Below are 21,781 nucleotides of genomic sequence, written 5' to 3'. Positions count from 1 at the left end.
AATGTTTTTTTCAACTACTTTTACTGTCTTGAAATCGATTTTCGGACCAAGAAAGAAATATTGTAAGTGGTTTCGATCTGAGCTTTTGTAAAACATATGCTGGTTCCCAAGGCAATTTTTCTTGTATTTTACAACGTAACATAGATCTTAGGTGATGGTTAAACGTGGTTATATGCATAGAGTAATAGAAAGAAACCTCAATAAGGATAAATTTTGGTTTGTCCCTTATATATATATATGTATATATATATATATATATATATATATATATATATATATATATATAATATAATTTGTGTATAAATTCTAAATAAATAATCCTAAACAAAGAAATTTGTTGAACCTTGGAACATATCAAAATTATCTCTTTTGTCTTTTCCTTTTTCCATATTTGTTTAATGCCATCGATTTAATACGATCTATTAGAGTTCTGTCTTTTTATTTTCTTATACTGAAAGCAAACTATGAGTATATCCCTATGACAATTTTGTTTACCTGTTTTATCCAAAAGTACATGGCGCACCTTATAATTTTTGATATCCTATCCATAAGATGATTATGTAGTGTACAATTAGAAGGTTTTAATTTTACATTTTTAAAAGATGTTTGACAATAATGTGTTATAAAAGATAGGAGATAGCTCAAAGACCTACTGATAGTATAGTAAAACAACTTTCTGGGCATGAGATATTACCTTGCCTCCTTTGTTCGTATAGGAACATCTGGAATAAGGTCAAGTTTCGACAATTTTCAAGCAATTTCTCAACTCCTGGTAATACATCCCCCATTAGTATTGAATGAGTTACTTATGATAAGCACTTTAAATGATTTCTCAAACGTACTAGCCGAACGATGAATTGTCCTGAGTCCAGGTGCTCTAATAGATTCAAAAAGTTTTCAAACTATCTTGGTTAAGTAGTCTTAAGCCAATATATTTATTCCCATAATTACTTTTCAAAATTCCTAGTGTATTGAATTTCGGTTAATCCTCTCTTAGAAGGTTTGCATTCAGTAGCTATTATTACAGTGGTCGTTGAGCTATCAAATAATTGATTCAAGGATAAAAGTATCACCGTCTGCATAGCTTCTTTTTGAGGGGGAATAATTTCTAAAATTAAAAAATAAATATTGGATCTTTTATACAATTTTTAATATGAATAAACTTACCCCGACTTTCAAAATAACGTGCTGTAACGATCATAAATGCCTGATAATTAATCCAGTCAGTTTGGGATTTTTAATATTATCAACCATTTTTTAAGGACAGACTAAATACTTCTTCCAAGTAAAACGATTCTGCATTTTTTTACTATTTGTGCATCCAGGTACACAACACTTTCTAGATTAAGAATTAACTGATTTATATATACTAATAAACCAATAATTTAATCTCTAAACACACTATTCCTTGCGCCAGGTATACTGAAAATAGCGTTTACAATAGATAAATAACAAACGCATCACAGAAACAAATGTGAATCAATCAGATCCCGTCGTGGCTCATAGCATAGCGATTAAAACAAGTAATAAGTTAAAAGTAACGACATCTAGATGTTGAACGTCGCGAAACATTTCCCCAAAGCTTCCCCAAAAAAATGTTTAATCTCTATTTCTCTGTGGTTGTATTATATATTATAATTCATATATTATTTCGAAAGTGTCTACAGCTTCGTATTAACTTGTCGTTAATAAACATTGTTGATAAAATACAATAAGTTTTACAACTATGTACGGTTGCACTTTTTAGTCTGAGTAATTTAATTACGGTTTATGTTGAAAGTTAATTTCTTCAAGGTGAAGTATCAACGTGTATCCGAATTACGTAAAGTTCTGTTAGTATAATAAATAACAGTGTGTGTGTGCAAGCAAAATAATTCAAATCTGATTACGATACGATATGAAGAGCGTTCAATAATTCATGCATAAAAATATTCATCGTGTTATGTACAGATTAATTTAAATTGTTTTTTTTTTATATATTCATTAAAACACAGATGATATTTATTTATCTCTGGTCTAGATTGAAGTAGTCGTAGATTGCAAGAACATATTACATGAAAACTTCTAATTTATAACAATTTGGTAGTGATATCACAACATTTTCTACTTTATGTTAAAATTTTGGTGTTGAAAGAAATTGAAAAAGTTGCTGCAGTCAGTGTCAATTTAGACATCATCTACACCTGTCTAGCAAATTTTCTCCGACAATAACAACAGCTACTTCGTCGATTGTCGTTGTGTTAAACCTTCTCGTGTGCTTACCGGCAGTTGATTTGTAAGAACTGATGACAATGTTATGGCTGTCAGACGGCATCCGATCGAATGGTATTTTGAAGCGTTTTACTAGAACGTTGTTCTGATTAAGACAAGTTTGTAGCTTTTGAGCAATAGTTCGCTTCATTATTGAATGGTTAAAACAACGCCTATCAATTTTCTATCAACATCAATCCAAAGTCTATTAACAGGTCATTTGAAAAGTCCCCGGCCTGACACATAGATGGCTCTACTAGAATTAAATCCATATGTTTTTTGGTTAGCCCTAACCCTCAAATGGTACCAACTGAACGTGTACTTCATATCATTCCCGAATATTTGGATATTAGAGAGCTCTGTGTAAAGTGGGTGGCGCGCGAGCTCACTTTTAACCAAAAACAACGACGAGTTGATGATTCGGAGCAATATTTGAAGATGATCAAGCGTAATAAACTCGAGTTCGATATGTGACAATGGATGAAACATGGCTCCATCATTTCATCCCGAAGTCCAATCGACAGTCATCCGAGTGGACTGCATACGATGAACCCGCTCCAAAGCGCGGGAAAACGCAACAGTCGGTTGGCAAGTTTATGGCGTCTGTATTTTGGGATACGCATGGAATAATTTTCATCGATCACCAGCATTTGAAGAAAAAGAAAGTGCTGCTTCACCAAGACAATGTACTGTGTCACAAATCAGTGAAAACGATGGCAAAAATCAATGAATTGGGCTTCGAATTGCTTCATCGGCCACCGTATTCTCCAGATCTGGCCGCCAGAGACTATTTCCTATTCTCAGATCTTAAAAGAATGCTCGCTGGGAAGAAATTTTCGTCGAACGAAGAGTTGATCGACGAAACTGAGGCCTATTTTGAAGCAAAGTACAAATCGTACTACAAAAATGGTATCAAAAAGTTAAAGGGTCACTATAATCATTGTATCACCCATGAAGGGTATTATGTTGAATAAAAAAAACTAATTTTGGCAAAAAATTGTGTTTTACTATCTTAGGCCGGTGACTTTCTAATTGACCTGTTATTTTTATGTTATCGAGTTGATGTATCTATCAAAGAATAATTACATTTGTATGAAATATAAATCGTACTAAAGAATTGTTGCTGTTACTATATAAACAAATTTCGAAACCAGTGGAGACCTATGCCACATACAGTAAATCCAATATTAACATCATCCAAACTTATCAAAACAAAGTTCTTCACAACATTGGTAAATCCCCATGGTATATTAGAAAAGTTAGTATCCATAAAGGTCTAGGAGTACCAATAGTTTCCGAAATACGGTAATAGTACAGTGGCGTGCATGAGGATTAGTCAGAAATGTTTATGCGCATTTATTCTAAACTAGTTTGACAGATTTGACAGCCAGGCAATGTTGTTTACGACGGTTGCGGTTAGGAAGTAATTTTTAGGTTAACTTTTTGTCTACAAAAGTTTGTTGATGCAATATAGTTATTTATTATATAATACGAAAAATGTTCAGCAGATAATGCAAAAATAAGTGTGTAAGTTAAGAATTATTAATAAATTATTATGATTTTTTAATACTATTTTGCTAGATTGCTACGGAACAAGCATATATTAATAAAGGTAAGAATAAAATCTTGTTATATTTGTATATGTTTCTTGGTTATTCGTTGTTACACTTACAGCTTTCCAAATTTTCCAGATATTTCAAGAGATTAATAAAAACTAAATTTTTAATTGAAATGTTAGGAATTTTCGGGATTGTGTAAATATAAGATGTAGTTAATAAAGTGGCTGAAATAATTTGATAACAGAACATTTGAAGTCTTGAGATTTATTATTTCTTTCGGTTTATGTAACTCTAAGTTAAGAAAGTTAGAAAGTAAGTAAAGTAAGTTAAGAAAAAGTAACTTCAGCAACACACAATTAGATCACTTATACATATATATATATATATATATATATATATATATATATATATATATGTATAACAACCTTTGACATAGTATTTATATACCTAATATAAGTTTTATAAAATGAGACAAATATACCCAAATAGGGAGCAGGTTGTTGGGTTGTATGTGTTCTTCTTATTTGGTTCTTCTCTGACTCCTTGTGTACATTTTTCCTTCAGTTTCTTCCGTGTCTTGCGATTTAATCACTGCATTTTCTTCTAGAGCACTTGTTATATAATTTAAAGTAGAATGGGCACTGATATTTTCTTTTCGTACATGCGTACCAAGTGTACATGCTTACACAGAGTTTTACACGCCAATTTTGGACACTATAATAAAGTGATTTACACCTATTGGGGCCTTTACATTGCGTTTTACATTCTAATATTTTAATAAAGAAATTTCTGAACGTTATGAAACTCTATGAAGAAAACATTACTGGATCGTTGTAGTTTTCTTTAAATTTATTTTATTGTATTGTTACTAGTCGTTGCCGACTAACCTACAATTTATATTTACATTACCTAGGAGGCCAAGGAGATGTACCACAAAGAAGGGCATTGGGCCAAATTCTCTAGCTACTGTACACAGTACACCACCTACTGTACTCTCCTACTCCTTGTAAATTTGCTCTTGTGTAGTGCAGTGTAGTGAGGTGCATTTAGTAGAAGAATAGTAGTGTTAAAATATAAACATTATTACAACAGATACTAAGATAGGGCCGATGGCCGATAGGGTACATCTCCTTGAGCTCCTTTTTTTGTAGAGTAGGATAATCGTAATTCCTCTTACCCAATAACACTTTTTAGTATCACCCAGTAACTCGACAAATTAAATTTCAACGAATAGTTATCGTTTTTTGCACTCTAATATTCTCATTCTTGGAACAGTCCGAAGATCATTTCGGGGAATACTCATAGTCATTATAAGAAATTCGAAGTGGACTTTAAAACCTTCTTTTACCTTCGCTATGGTAATTAACGGCCGTTTGACGTGTTTCTTCGCGAAGTAATTCAAGTTGTTTTTTCTGTATTAATGTACACGGTATTTCCAAACAAAAACTGTTCGTCGAGTTTTTGCGCCGGAATGTGGGCCAATGGCATTAGAAGCGATTAGACATCAGAGGTTGGCGTGAATTCATATTCATCGCATATTGGATTTAATTTATTCTTGAAAAAGAGAATAACTCGAGTTATATTTTTTTTAGTGAAACGAAAATACCCACCAGCATCGTTATATATGAAAGCAGTAAAATTGTCTTAAAATCTCCATGAATGATCAATTATGATCCTTACCGCAATTTTTGCTACTGTTCTTGGTCAAGAAATAACATTTGTGAATATGCCACATCGAGCTTTCGGTTAACATATTGTACATTTACTATCCCAAAACGAACGGATGCTCTGTACTTTTCAGCTGAAAGATGTCTCCAGTTAATACATCATTATTCTTACAAAACAATAATTTACTTACTTTTATATACTCTTATATAAATTTTTTTTTCTTGTTGATCATTAGATCAATAGGGTTTCGTTGATAGTTTTATATTTTGTGTATTTGATCCAGGTCTGCTTTTGTTAGCAAATTTAATTATTTCATAGTGTCACTGAAATTTCATAGATTCTCTGAATTTCATATTTTGCCAGCCACTTTCACTATCAACAAATTCTAGCCAGATCATACCCATACAATGAATATTAAATTATTACTAAAATATATCATTACCAGTTATTACCAGTTCCTATTCTATGGTGTTATTTCGGGGAAAATTTTGGCATATATATATATATATATACCTATCTGATGTCGCTGAAAATGATTTGTTATAAATTTGACACTAATATTCCCACCATAAATAAAATTGATGCTGCTTGGTGGTCAGAATGACTTTCAAGATTGTAACATACCAATATTGTTTCTTTTTGTCCTCATTTTATTTATCAATGAACATATTGTTTCAACAAGTACTTTTAGATTGACAGGTATACAATAATTATGTTAAAAGTGGTGCCATTAAGTTTGTAAATTCAAAAAATGTTTGAATAATTCACCCAAATATTTTCAACGTTCGTTATGGTAATATTCTTCTGTCATGTATTTAGAGTTGTAAATCAGCAAGAACTAAAAAAAATCCCTATCCTGACTGCTTGAAAGATATTGTTGAGCTATTAGGAAATCAATCATTTTGTAGGCTTCTCCCACAATGGTAAAAATGACTCTATTCTATAAATCTAAATATGTATTATGAAATTCAACATTGGACGTTTTCTTTGAGCTGTTTTTTTTAATTAATTCCAATAGAGAAAACAAGACCGGTTAACTCTAGGATTAGCAGCTGTTCTCGCAAAATTCCGGCAGCTCCAAGGCCACACAATGTGGATTGAAGGTACTCAAAGACCATTATCCGTAAATTGTTTCATTTAGAAAACATCTATGATTTGAAAATCATCCCTATTCCATGGATTCCTAGCCTAAACTTCACAGTTCACAGGGTGTAAAACCACCAAAGGTGGACTCAGGGTGTACTCAATTACTCAGCCGCAGACTATTGGAAATTTGGGTAAAAGGAGCGGAAGTCAGAAGGACATTAAAGGCACTCCGACCGAAGCTTCAAGGCCCCAAAATATGGATTGAAGCTGCTCACAGACCCCTGTCCATAAACTAGTCCAATTAGGAAACATCTATGTTGTGAAAATCATCTTTATTTCATGGATTCCTAGTCTAAACTTCAGTGTATAAGGTCATTAAGTTACTATGAACAAACGCAGTCCACCGGAGTTTGGACAGAAGCTCGCAGTTTAGTTTGTACTTAAGTGCACAGCCGCAGATTATTGGAAATATGGGTAAAAATAGAAGATCATCAAAGACACACTCCGAACGAAGTTATAGGTGATACTCATAAATAATTTTACTACGACTATATGGTTAAGCTGTCCATACACGATCATCCCTTCGATCGTTTCTTTAGGGGATCTCATTTAATTTCTAAAAAAAATATAGAATATATGAATGATATATATATGATAAGATTAAGTATACATAAGAACATGTTTCAATAATTATTACTACAAAATATTAGATTGATCAATTTAGATATCACTAAGAATTGACTGCGCTATTTCTAATACACTTTAGTATTACACGATTCTACGAAAAAAATTTCGTTCTTTGTCCTAAAGTTTATTTTATGATTTTCCGCTTAGTGATGAACAAATACGAAGAGAAAATACCTTTTTTGGTATAAAGTTTGCTTTTGTAATAATCGTAATATCGTAATAAAACTAATATTTGAATTTTTTTATAAATTTTAATAATTTTTAATACATTTAAAAATACCGCAGGATCAGAGAGGGGTTTAAACGTTCACACAGCGCTGATAGAAGGCACTAGAGTGGTAAACAACGATCAGGTGTTTTGTAGAAATCTAGAATACCTTAAAATGTCGTCGCGAAAGTGTAAATATGATGATGATGCATTTTGTTATATATGTGGGCAATTTATTAAGTTCCTTAATACATCGCACGTTCTCTGTTAAGCCTATGAAGCATATTTTAACTGTCCTGTTCGGAATCAAGACAAGACATGTGGAGCCCTTATGTTGCTTGTAATAATTGTAAAAGATGTACGGAAGGTAATCAGCTAATTTTAATTAAATGGTGAATTAAATATAATAGATATATTAAATTCTATTTCTATATTTTCGGTTGCTATCGAGAACCTGGCGAGAACCAAAAGATCACGTTAACGATTGCTACTTTTGCATTGTGAATCCGAAAGGACGTAGAGGTAAAAATGCAAAACCTAAATTCCGATAAGGAATATCATTGGTATTGTAATTAATAAATAAACATTATTATATTGATATATATATATATATATATATATATATATATATATATATATATATATATATATATATATATATATACATATATATATATAAATTTTAGTTATTTATATGTTTATTAAATTTATATTGTCCTAAACATTACATTTAGTATTACTTTTATTATATTATATTTTATTTATAACATATATTTTACTACTTAGCTAATACTAAAATATAATATAAATTGAAAGAAAGCAAAATAATTAGTAAAGCAATTGCGATAATATTTAAGTAATATAAACGTGACTGCTGTTTCCTTTTTCTTTGTTTATTGCTCTTTCTTCGAAAACCCAATATCATAGTAAGTGATTTCGTCTTTTTCATGAATTCTGCGAATTTGCATGTTAAGATTAACTTTATGGATGTCCCTTCCTTCCAGCTAAAACAACAAATTTTAGATATATTAAATATACAACTAAGTTTTCTACGATCAAGAAATATTAAGAATATGTTATAACGTTAAGAAATGTATAATAGAAATTGAGAAATATTTAAAAACATATAATATTATTAGCAATTAACTGATAACATAATTGTGAACAATGATTCTATTTAAGAGATCGATACAAAAAACTGATAAATACGTATTAGAAATTAAACAATAACATAGTGTGAATTGAAAACTTACCAGCAGTTACTAAGATATAGTAGTATTAGCAATATAATAATTGCAATGGTTATATATGTTATGATAGCTTTATCAATTAATTTTGTCTCACCCGTTTCTGCCATCAGGGTTGAAATACAGAGATCAGAAAGGACAACCATAAAGAGAGTAAATATCTTTCTTCTAACAGCCATGCTATCGATATATGTTAGTCGCAGCTGTTAGAGAACGTTTTTAATGGATATAAATGATATACTAATCCATTAAAAGTGTTTAAAAAGATATGGTATTATCATATATTATCTTATCTATGCAGAAACTGGAACTGAGTTTGTTGTTCTAAAAATCAAACCACATAAAAAAAAACAGAAAACATATCACCTGAAATTTTAATGTTGCGTTTGCTGGTCTCCTCCTATGTTCTATGTTCGGCAGTATATATTTCTTTAATATATGTTCGCCGATTTCTCCGTCAATTGTGGGCCGATTTTCAAAATTCTTTCTGCACTTCCGAGGTGATCTCATTGGAGCCAAATCTGGATATGTTGAGGGGAAGGGGATTAAATCGAGGGAAACGCTCAAATTTCAAAGGCACGTACCAAATTTTCACATAGATTTTATCTAAAATAATTAGATATTTGGGTATAATGTTGTTGCTGAGCTGATGTGATGCAAAATTGGAAGTCGTTCAGTGCAAAAGCCATTCAGTTTGCTTTTTAAGCACTAACTTTAGCATATAAGACCTCGTAGAAATATTGCAAACAACTGCTTGTATGGTGGAATGGTTAAAGCGTTTAGATCAACATAAAACAGAGGTGGCGGGTTCGATTCTCGGCGGAGACAATAACTTTTTGTTATTGTTTAGTTAGAACATTTGAAGAACATTTTTCCTCATACGGGCTTTACCATTACTCGACCTACCCATTGTAATATTAAATAAGGTAACAGTGTAATTTATTGAGTAAATATCTGACGCTAATAAGAGAAAAATAATAAGTTCCTTATTTATTTAAAATAAAAATAATAAAAATATAATTTAAAAATAATTAAACTTACATTTTTAACGCAAAAAAAATTATTTTAAAATGAAATATGTACATAATAATCTTAGTAATGACTAAATAAAAATAATCAAAAACCTTATTTAACCTACCTACTACAATTACTTTATATTTTACTATATATAAAAAATTTAGCTTAATACCTACCTAAACTACTACTAAAAAAACAAAAATAGTAATTTCATTCTCTGATATATAAAAAAATTATATTACCAATAAAACATACCTAAATTAATATAACTGGTTGGGTTTGGCACCGAATTGAAGGTAGTCAGTTGGTAGTAGTTAAAATAATATTGTAAATAAATCAATAAATTTAGCTAAAACAACTCTAACCTATAAATTACTGTAGCTGTATAATTAATCGTAAGTTAGTTATAGTACATAACATTTCATTATTTTATTTAGATTATAATTTTGTTATATGTCAGAGCAACAATGTGCTAAAACTCAGGGTTGCTGCGGCAACATTACGAGGTTTTGACAGGTCTCCCGTGTCACTACTGTTTTGAATAGACTCTACCATGGAACATCAACACTATTTTGTAGCACCTTGTTTGGAATTTTTGTATAATATTTCTATTGCTTTGGCATGTGCAAACCCCAGAGTTGAACACCGTAAACCCACACTGATTTCAAAATTTGTTGCTAAAGCAAAATAGTATTGCATACTGACGAAGCTGAATATCTAACCAATAACCAGTATATTTTTAATACTTCAGCTTCTTAGTTTTTCACATATTTTTTAAGCCACATGGTTCCATTTGAGTGACGGAAGATAATATGCTATTTAATATAATACAATTTGTTGTTTATTTCTTAACGTTATCAAAATGACAAATGGAATTATAATCCTTTTTTTGTCCAATAGCACAGTATTGTACAGAGATTCACTCAGGATGTAATTTTTTGGTTGTTTAATTTCTTATCCAGCATAATATATCATATTAGATATTGGAATATATATTTTGTCAGAATATATATATTTTATATAACGATAAAATAATATGATAGTTTAATAAGCGATATTAAATTACTAAGAAATACTATTAAACGAATGCAATTAGATTTTGACGCATTACTTAATACTTTAATATCATGTAACAAAACCCCAACAAATAGAACAAATGTTTATAGCGGGTAATTTATAAAAACGTTTATAGCATGGTCGTAAATTTATATTTGTGATAGTCCTAGCCAAGAGTGCAAAATCCGAGAAGGAAAATAATGCCAATCACGCCAGTAACCAGGCTGGATAAGACCGGATATCTTCTTGGATGATTTCTAAGTTGGTCCAGTCCAGATATTTTTTATTTTTTACTAGATTGACCAGCTAGAACCAAATGGTCTTTGGCTGATGTCGCTTCAGGTTCGGGGTATGATTGTTTTGCGGGCGACAGAGACCCTGGGTTATGACCGGGACTGTCGTAGTTTGCTTACTACCGGGGTTTGTGGACGGGTAGAGATTTTATCAATGTGTTGTCGTGTTCTAAGGTTCCTATGGAAAACCTCACAGTGAGCATGATCATGAAAGTTTTCACAAAGGGTATACCTGATTCGAGGGGATCTGAGTAACGCGCGAACTTTTTTGGATTGGAACACTTGTAGTAGTTCAAGTTGTTTCTCCGAGACATACCTGTACCACACCTGTGCTCCGTTGAGGTAAATTGGACATACTAGCATTTTATACAGCATCGCTTTCTGTGGGATGGGAAGTTTGCTTTTTCTGCAGAGTAGTGGAAATAGTGTAAACGCCATTTCCTTTGCAAATGGCGTGCTGCATTTAGGCTCACCGTTGGAATCTGCGCTCGAACTGGAGACCGAGGTATAAAACTTTATGATGACTTTATCGATTTGGAACTATTTCTTGCGGTGAAACAGAATAGCCTGAGTTTTGCTCGGGTTTATCTGTATGCCGCCAGAATTTCTACCACGCTATCGTTTGGTTCAGCAGTACTTGGAGTCTGTTGCGAATAGCGTCGGGACAGTAACAGGTTGCGAAGAAAGCGGTATCATGTGCATAAAATGCTGTGTGGAAAAGTTTTGAGAGCGGGTTATCAGCCATATAAAGGTTGAATAATGCTGGGGCTAGTGGAGCACCTTGCGGGACTCCTGCGGAAATTTGTTTACGAGAGGAGACTGCGTCATCGACCCTCACTTGAAAGGGCCTACTGTCCAAGTATGAATCTGAATCTATCAGGTATATTAGGTCGTTCGGTAAAATATTAGACCGTGGTGCCATACTTGATCGAAAGCTTTGGAGACATCTAAGAAGATGACTCCAGTTTTTCGACCTTTTGTTGGATAGTTGCTGCGACGCTGGCAGCTTGATGGATATAGTTGAGATAAATCATCGTTTGTAATAAGGAGGCTTTATATATAAAAAATATATATCAAAAAACACTATCTAATATTAACTGACAACTGCAATATTACCAATTACTTGTTGTTCCTTTTGGTGTTGCATTGCCTGTCAGCTTGAATTCCTTCAAAAGGCACAGACAATTTCGAAATGATTTATGTAAAAATGTATAGCGTCCAATTCAAACCTCCCAATTTACGTCCTTTCAAAACAATATTATATCCGTACTATTTATTGTTGGATATTATAATGTTGTAAAAGAAATACGCGAATAATTCCAATATCGAATTATTTATTTGTCTGTATGGATATATTCTTCAATAGACATATCCAATTATACAGGGACTATAACGGAATACTTACTATTTCAATTGCATCTAGGAACTGCCCTTCTGTTAAGTAATGCTCCTCCAAATTTGGGTCTATAGGGCTCTCGAGTTTAAAATGCAAAGAACGTTCAAACAAATGCACTAATGTGCGTATTTATAACCAATGAACAAGTGTACAAATCAAATGGATTTACGAAGTTATCCAAGATTGGTGGGTAAACCAAGAAGGAAGGTCAGTCATAGCGATGCTGAAGCAACACAGTTACTAGACAATGTACACGAAATCAAAACATTGTAGCGAACCAAAGTACACGAATTTGCATAGTGTATAAGGGTTACTCTTAACTTCAGCTTAAGTAGTCTAATTTCATTTTAATACTGATATATTTATACTGATCATACTGATCTATTCATCCCATACCCGCGTTGCTTGTAAATTGATGGAAATGAAACAACTACAACGAAATATAGCATTAAATTACTTTACCAATATCAGTAATAAAGTATTTATCTTAAATAAAGGTTTAATAACTCGCTATATATATATATATATATATATATATATATATATATATATATATATATATATATATATTATCAGGCATTATCTTATCAAATTGAAATAGAAAATTCTGAGTTCTGCAATCATAATACAAAATTGCACAATTTTTAATAGTCGGTATATTTAGATAAACAAGGTTATAAATAAGGAAGCATTATAGAAAAATAGATTATAAAAAGTGCTCTATATTCACTCAGATTTGTTCGATATGAGAACTGGAAAATAAATAAGTAAATATTTAAGTAAAATTACACTAACCCTTGGACATTCTTTCTTCATTTGTTTTATGGTGTTTATGCAACACAATGCAATAAAATCATTTTGATTTTGTTTTAAGTCTTTCAAACCTACGCAAAAGCGGATTTGCTAAACCTCTGAAACTGTTCCTGCAGATGTCTGCCGAATTCATATAGACCAGCAATAGCGGGTAATAGACGCAAGTAATGCTCTTGCATGATATGGATCGACCACATGTTGCAAGATCTGTGTAAATGTGCGAAAATGTATCAAGAAAATCGTTCTTTCGACACGGTAATATATTTCTTTAATATATATTGCCCATTTTTTCTCAATACATGTCTCTATAAAGTGAAAAAAATGATTAGAATGCGCGCAAGTACTTAAAGTAATGTATGAGTATGTATAAGTATGTATAAGTACTTAGTATTATGTATAAGTACATAGTGTAAAAGATAATGTCTAATGAATACAAAGGCTTCTGTTTTATCGGTTATTTTAAAAATAGCAAAAGTTGTTTTACGGAAATCATAGTAACTCGTAAATTAATGGTTCCAATAGAGTTTTCCATAGTATTCTATAAAATAATAGTAATTCCAGAGAGTTTTAAAAAGTATTGTTGGAATAAGAGTACTAGTTAGAAATTTTATGGATTTATCAACAATTGTGCTATATATGAGTTCGGAGATGGCAGAACCTACTTAATAAGGTCTTACTAAAGATTATTGTTGTTTCAGGGCCATTCTCTATTTCTAACAACTTTTCTAATTATTTCTTACTATCTTCGACTTATATGAAGAAATGTATGATCTTCGAATGATTGTTTAATGTTTTATGAACGACAGTATTCACGGTAATGCTGGATGGTATCATCGGCGATGAATAATAATGGGCGAGAAGTTAACTGACAGAGACCGACGAACTTTAAAAAGGATCGTGACCTGAAAATTTAAAACAACCGCGGCAAAAGTGACAGCAGAACTCAATACTTTGGTAATACTGTATCGACAAAAATAGTATCGCTGGAGATCGACCAAGCTATCTTTCATGGAAGGGTTACCATTGTGAAACCGAACCTTTTTTAATTTTCAAGAACTTATGATATGGATTACCTGCTTCCTACAGCCAAGCATGATGGGGGGAGGGGTCAGTTATGATTTGGGCGGCAGTATCATTAAATAGCTGACCCTCCCTCTCATTCACATCACTGGTCGAATTACTGTGAATGAATATCTACATCCTCATTGACGAAGTTCTTACTGTAAATAACATACTGATACCAAACAATGCCAAATTCTAAGATGATAATGCGAGTCTTGGCTTGAGGACCATCTTGACTATCACCAGAGGTCTTGCCAGGTTGGCATAATGACCAGATCTCAATATAATTGAACCGTTTTGAGAATTTGATTTGAAAATCTCTAATTTTTAAATTAATGTTATATTTCAACACTGCATCTGTCCTGACTATATGATTGTGATTAAAAGCATGAATTGCCGGCTCGGTGGTGCAGTGGTAAAGGCGACAGAATTCTGATTGGGCATGGTCGTGAATGTATGTTTGTGATTGTTTAATATTTATGATTATTTTTAATATATATCATGCTTTATATATATACATTATATATATACATAAATATATATATATATATATATATATATATATATATATATATATATATATATGTATATATAAAACATGAATTATTTAAAATGATTCTAGGATTCCAGGTAATTATAAATCACTTAAAAAAAATATATAAACAAGAACAATATAGACCAATTCATTCATTCAATTTTAAATCGATATGTAAATAATTATGCAGAATACAATATCTTTTGTTTCGATTTTTTCTTATAGGAAACCGAAAGGTAAACAACAATTCATTAATAGTTATTATTCATTTTAATTGCGAGTTGTTGGGGCTTCAAGGAACGAAAGAATCGAGATTGTATGCATTTTTAATTGCACGTCAAATAATAAGGAAGCAAATGATCGCGGATCCGTCAAAGTTAAACCCTCGATTAGTTTTAATAAAGGCGCTTGTAATGGATGATTAAGAAGGCAATCAGTAGTATTCTGGTTAAAAGTCAATAATTTTTTTTTCCGGAAATTTGTACAATTATTGATTTATGTAATGTACATTAACTAATAAGCATTAATTATTCTAAATTTTTTTGCTGTGAATTTTCAAAGAAATGTTGTCCCATTATTGTACCAAAACAAGGGCCAATTGCTTCAATGATGTTATATATATACTGTATATATATATATATATATATATATATATATATATATATATATATATATATATACTTGGCGTGTAACCTGAGCAATACATATTCATCAAATGATTTACATGGAAGCAGTGTTATCAACATATAACAAGGCGTACTGTATTGCATAGTGTTCATATTATTTTATCTATTCTATGTTTCTTCTACGATTTACATTACTAAGGAAATGGGAAAATATCAGTTTTTATTAACATATAATTTAGTTCGAAAATAAGTGAAGAATGTATTTTTTTTTATTCCAATTACTATTTATTTAAACCAGCATAGAAAATAGTTTTGTAGAAACATCAATATTTATTAACATGCGCTTAACTTTCTAATTGAAGTTAGAAATAGTAAGAAATTGTCAGAAATAGACGATGATCCTGAAATAGCGATAATATTTATTAAGTCCTCATTAAGTCTACACCATACAAACGTACTTTAGGTAATTGCATGTATTCTGATCATTTTGTCCTCACTTCAAGGAAACTATTCAGAAATTTGAACAATATATGTTAGTCAAAATATTTCACTAATGATACGGCGTGGAAAGAACTGGTTTCTTGATATATTTTCGCACTTTTTCAGCGCAATAATATATCTTTCACAGCTTTGTGTCCGTTATTTGCTATTGTTGGTCTTTGTGAGCTGACCTCGGTCATAAGACATCTGCAGCAACAGTTTCGTTCGGTTTTAGCAGTTTGTAACACACTACATTTTGATGGTCCAGCCATATGCACATTAAGGTTTTATCGCCGTGAATATACCGCACTGACGTCGAATTTAAATTGTATTCACAATACCCGATGTTACCTAATAACAATGAAACCTAAATGTTGAAAAAATCGAAAGAGCACTTCAGTTAATTCGTGTGGTGACCAGTTTCGCCATTTTGGATTTTTCCCAACACATATAAGCGTCCGAAAATAGTTATTTCATCAACTGTTAACCTGTCTGAAAGTTCTTTGAGAGCTTCAGCTGGGTTTTCACGTAATAAGTCTTTCAATTCATGTAGGCCGTTCTTTATCTTTAAAATCAAAATCACCACTATTAAAGTGTGGATACCAAAAAGAAGAATTGACATATAATGATGGCCATAGGTGTTTCTTAAGTCTTTAAGAACGCCATAATTTGAAATATACCGCTGCTAATAAATGCTTCATTTTGGACCATTTTGACTCTAAATTTCTTGTAGAGATCATATTGAAAAATGTAAAAAGGTTAATATTAATAACACGTAAAAATAAATGAAGAAGGAATGTTCAATAATCTATATTATTTTCTTTAAATATTTTTTTATTATCTAGATCTCATATCAAATATCTTATCTGATAGCAGTCGGGCATTGTTGATAAATTATTTTTCTATAATGCTTTTTTTTACTTTATTAATCTAAGTATACAGGCCATTAAAATTATGTATTTTTCTCCAATATCAGTTATAGCCCAGGTATTATAAATTCATTGTTCCATTAAATTGATAACGATTTTCGATTTAAATTCGGTAAGATAATATTGATAATAATATGTGCAGCAAGCTATTAAGCTGTTATTTAAAATCTCACTCAATGTCGTTTAGAAATATATTCCGGTAAGGTAACCGGTCTGATATCTTGACGTATATTCTTTTTCGGCGGATATCTGAGCAAACAATGTTTTTAAACAATGATAACAACAAAAGCAGCGATAAAAAGTATTATCTTATTTCCAAATTTTTTTTAATGAGTTAGATATTTTAATCTTGTTTTACAATTTAATTTATTGCTGTTGTACTTGTTGCATTTGCATCAATTCATAAGTAAATCTGGTGCGGAATAAATACTTCAGTATGTATTCGCGAAAATAAATTTGAGTTACACTACATAAAAGGAGGTTAAGAGTAATATTTATACACTATACAAATTGCTGTGTTTTGGTTAGCTACGATCTTTTGATTTCCTGTGCGCTGTCCAGTAGCTGTGTTACTTCTACGTTGCTGTGATTTAGTAACCTTCGTTCATGTTCTACTACGAAATCTTGGATTTATTTTATATTGGAAGTTTGTAAATTCGTTTCATTTTCACGCCATCGTGCAGTTCTTCACCGGTTACGTGGTGATAAGCATTGGTAAATTTTCGAAGGACTTTTTTTGGCAGAGTTAAAGATTTGTGGAATAAATCTGGATTTATTATTTTTTTGCTATGGTTCATTACCAGTACCCTGTGGAAGAATGGGGATGTTAAGGTTTTAATAGAAAGTGTGATTTTTCAAAAGATTCTACTCTAAATTAGATAATATTAAACTTAAAAATTAAAAAATTAGTTAATATTAGTCGTTAAAATTAACTGCTTTTAAGTATTTTTTATTAATATTTATAGACTAACTGTAAATGTAGGATACGCTTTCGCACCGAAGGGATTATTTTTAGTTGAAAGCATAATATAGCCGTTCTGATTTTTATGTGAGAAGTGTGAGTGGAAAAGAAATAAAAATTTCCATCGCATTACAAGTCATCCACTCGCCAAAAAGGTTAATTCATCATATGCCTCAACAGCTAACAAGGGAACTTAGCGGCGATTGCTGTATATTTAGATCAGTGGCGGTACGTTATAGATTAATGTTTGATGGAAAGCTTTCTCAACCCTAGTCAAATAAATATAATTAATTATTTTGGTTTATATATATATATATATATATATATATATATATATATATATATATATATATGTATATATGTATACCTTCAGAACAAATGAATAATAAGTATACATATGGAGAAAATTTGTACATTTATGGTTTAGATTTGGAAATTGAAGAATTGGAAATCAACTGAAGTAATAATTCTTTAGAATCAACTAAAAATTCTGCTCATTAGGTATCACTTTTAAGACAACATTTGTTGATACACATCGCTATTGTTGTTGAACATTTATACACTTCCTTAAAAGAGAATGGACTGATAATTGAAAGCAAATTTATTTCGAGTACCTATATTAAAATTCACCTATTTTCATACAATTCTGGGAAATATTTGAATATAATTTTCTTGAATTATCAGCTGTGTTTATCTAATAACCGATTTTGTATTGACTAGTGATCACCCAGCGTGATTTATCATGTTTATCACATAATAGAGTAGAGATAATAATAATATGTCATGCTACTAATATTTGGTTTGACAATATTTTCAACATATTTTCTGAAATATATTTATATATAATATTAATTAAAGTAATATTTTAAAAAATACTAAAATATATACAAACCGTCAATAAACTTTTTTTATTCAAGTAAGATATTTTTTTAAATACACCGGCCTGATTAAACGAATAATTTCTTTACCTAATTGTTTTAGTAATATTACATCGTTCTTTGCTTATTTGTTCTGCGGCTTTCATGTACCTACAGCTTTCTACTTTGTCTTACATTCTATTTGGGAACTAACAACTAATCAACAAATGAAGAGTTATAACTATATTTAGCTATTTTATAAACTTTGGAGCACAAATTAATGTTTTTATTATCTGCAATATTTGACTAGTGGTTTACAAAAGAAACTTCAAATGAATCAGAAGAATAACCTTTAGTATAATATATACCACGTCTCTAGAATCATATCAGTTACTATCAGATCTAGAGTAAGAACAACTCTTCTTAGCTGTTCTCTATCTACCAGACCTCAAATTAAATCAAAAAACGATTTAAAAAATCTAAATATCTTTCGAGTAAGGAGAACACCCGACTCTCATTATTCTCGAATTTTACTAATCCATGTTGGGATGAAATTTCCCCATATATCGGGTTTTTCTTACTTCCAATTTATACCTTCTGATAAAGTGAACACATTAATTTTATACAAACACAAATTTTAGGTCTACACATTTTTTCTCCGCATAAACTTGAACCGTGCCAAATTTCATGCCTCCAAATGCCTCCGTTTTCCTCAAAAAGCGGAGGCAAAATTTTTTCTACGCCGACTAATATACAGAGGATTCAGTATATCTATTAGGTATCTTTGTTAAGAAAAAAACCAGATCCATTTTCACATATCCGGAACAAAGGCCACAGAAGAGATTACTTTAATTTTTGATGTACAAATGTCCGAATGAAAATACTATTTACAATTATTGATAAATTAGGATGAAAATAAGAAAATATGGTTCCGAAACCTTTTCAAAGCTTTAAATAGAAGCAAATTTGAAAAATATTAATTTTAATCACGATGACGTCATAAAGTTCGCTAGACCTATTGATATAAACTGTTCATAATTAATTATATTTAGTTTAAATTGATTTAAACTAGGACATATAATAAGGTATGCATCGAAACGATGCTGGTTATCTAATAATCCAGCTGACCTCATACTCGCAGATAAACAAGGCGTAGAAATTGCGAGAGCGTGGAGTAACCAGTGAGTCTCCGGAAATATCCAAAATTTAACCTTAATTTTGGTTATTAAGAGATAATTCTATAACTAATCGCTATTTTTGCGTTATTAAAATTGATTCCCGCGAGTGTGGCTAGGAAGTGGTCTTGGAATAAACCCGTCTAGGTCACTGCAGGTTCGGTTATAATTGGAACGTTACGTCGATCAATAACAATTGTTGGAAATTGTGGGAGAAAAATCGATGTTTTTATTTTATTTTTTTGTTCGAATGACATTGATGGTTTTTTTCTGGATCACTCACCATGCTATGGTAATTGGAATGGTGAATGGGAATGGGTCTTTTATTATTTACACGATCTGAATTAATATCGTATATTGTTTATTTATGATATAAGTTAAACTGCATATTAATAAAATTTGTGTTTTTTTTCTGGGTATTTTTTTATATAATGACTAGCAAACCACATAGACGTTGTCCTGTCTGAACTATGAATGTTTAATATGAACTGGAATAAATAATTTCAAAATGTTTTTGTTAGTTTTTTTTTCTGGCATGAAAATAAATAATGATGATAGTTTTCTTATATTTAATTGAGGACATGTGTTTTGTGCTTACCACAAACAATTTAAACAATTAGGAACGTGAAGAACTAATGTACAGCTCGTTTAATCAAGAATTGAGATGCGAAGAAAACACTGAGAGAAGTCCCTTTTTGAATCACTAACAAAAATATGTCTATGATGCGTTCATGAAGGTAATGAATCTTAGTTGCTTCTGGTGTAACTGGAAACTTCACTTCTTTCATCACATATTGCAGCTGCATTGTTCAAAAACACGTGAACTTATTTAGTACTCAACCTGTCATTTAACATGAAAACTTATGAAACTCCAACTTGCAACCTTTCCAGGAATTCTGCGATAGCAAAGTGTTGCAGCAAAGCAAATTGATGACTGATGAAATTGATGAGTGTACAATGGCATCGTAAAGGGACTTTGGAGTTGTGAACAGATGTAGACATGGACTTTTTAATACTACAATTCTAACAATAACATATGTTATCGAACGCGTGATGTCGAAATCCTCGTTAAGTTTTCTTAAATATTCAAATTTCCTGTGCGGTTTTCTTAATTTTCCTTTCGGTAAAAATCTTTTTCTACAAGGTATTAGATCCCCCACGGGGCCCAGTCTTTCTGGCCTGGGATCGGGGAGTGACGACCCCGGGGCCCGAGTTATCTCAGGGGACAGTGGTTGCATGGTGTGAATCTCGGTTTGCATCTTGTGGCGTCTGCTTCGGATTTTGATATCCCCGAGGCTCTACTTGAGTTCATGTGTGCTGTCCTCTTTATGTTCTATGTTTTAAATCATGACTACGGCTAGTTCATTAAATTTTATTTGTATTTTTTATTAGTTAATTAATACATTTTTACTAGTTGTTTCCGCCTAACCTACAATTTGTCTTTATGATAACTTAAATCTAGGTATATAACTAGGAGGACCCATCGGACCTAACTCAGTCTCTGGTGAAATAATGTTTATACATGTCACTGCTGAACTTTTTATTAACTTCATCTCACTACACAACACTACACAAGATCAGATGGTTTGATCCTTTTGAGTCTGTGTCCTGTTCTGGTGGTATCGAAAAGTTGCAGTATTTCAATATTCGTATGAGATTTGAGTCTTTCCTCATGCCCCCTTGCAATTCTCTTGATTTCTTGACTTACTGTGGGTATCTGAAGGTCTCGATGTAGATAATCAGTCCTATAGTATTTGGGTGCACCCACAGTACCCCTCAGGACTTTGTTGCGAAAAATTTGTATTTTGTTTATGTTACTCTTTGCAGAACATCGCCATAACTGAATTCCGTATGTCCATATAGGTTTCAGTATTTG

The 21,781-nt window shown here is 31.4% G+C and overlaps 1 long non-coding RNA gene across 1 annotated transcript; it reads right to left on the bottom strand.

Annotated features, from left to right (window-relative positions):
- Positions 1 to 399: 399 nt before the first annotated feature.
- LOC143203880 (uncharacterized) lies at positions 400 to 1,427 on the bottom strand. The gene is made up of 2 exons (XR_013007460.1): positions 1,168 to 1,427; positions 400 to 1,108 (listed from the first exon to the last, which is right to left on the bottom strand). It is a non-coding gene; the product is annotated as an uncharacterized LOC143203880 (long non-coding RNA).
- Positions 1,428 to 21,781: the final 20,354 nt, after the last annotated feature.

Source organism: Rhynchophorus ferrugineus, unplaced genomic scaffold (assembly GCF_030347505.1).
Source record: "Rhynchophorus ferrugineus isolate W39M unplaced genomic scaffold, kcgeb_rfMv2 rfM10, whole genome shotgun sequence".
Classification (NCBI taxonomy): domain Eukaryota; kingdom Metazoa; phylum Arthropoda; class Insecta; order Coleoptera; family Curculionidae; genus Rhynchophorus; species Rhynchophorus ferrugineus.
Note: the sequence above shows the minus strand (reverse complement) of the source record. Positions and strands in the feature narration are given on the sequence as shown.